This window comes from Cystoisospora suis (genome assembly GCF_002600585.1).
Source record: "Cystoisospora suis strain Wien I chromosome Unknown contig_1011, whole genome shotgun sequence".
Classification (NCBI taxonomy): Eukaryota; Apicomplexa; class Conoidasida; order Eucoccidiorida; family Sarcocystidae; genus Cystoisospora; species Cystoisospora suis.
The window spans coordinates 15,523-15,806 of record NW_027153812.1 but is presented as its reverse complement, the minus strand read 5'-3'; positions in this window follow the sequence as shown (position 1 = coordinate 15,806).

Genomic DNA, 284 nt, shown 5'->3' with positions numbered 1-284 from the left:
GGGGGAAGGGCCTGACACTGGTAAAGAAAGAAAGACGGATGTGCAGCGCTGTCCCAGTTGCAGTATGTGCGTGCTTTCCGCATGGTGCTTTCCTCAGTTGTTCAGATTGTCGCTCATGTCTCTGAGGACTCGGTTGAATTCGACAAGGTCAGAGGGTCGCCTCGCCGGCCCCCCGGACAAGCTGGTGGTATGATTTCCAGGGTACCCTCTCATCGCTCCGTGACAGGCCGTCGTCTAAGTGGAGATGGTGCATCGGCAGGGATGGACGTAGGAGATATGGAAGG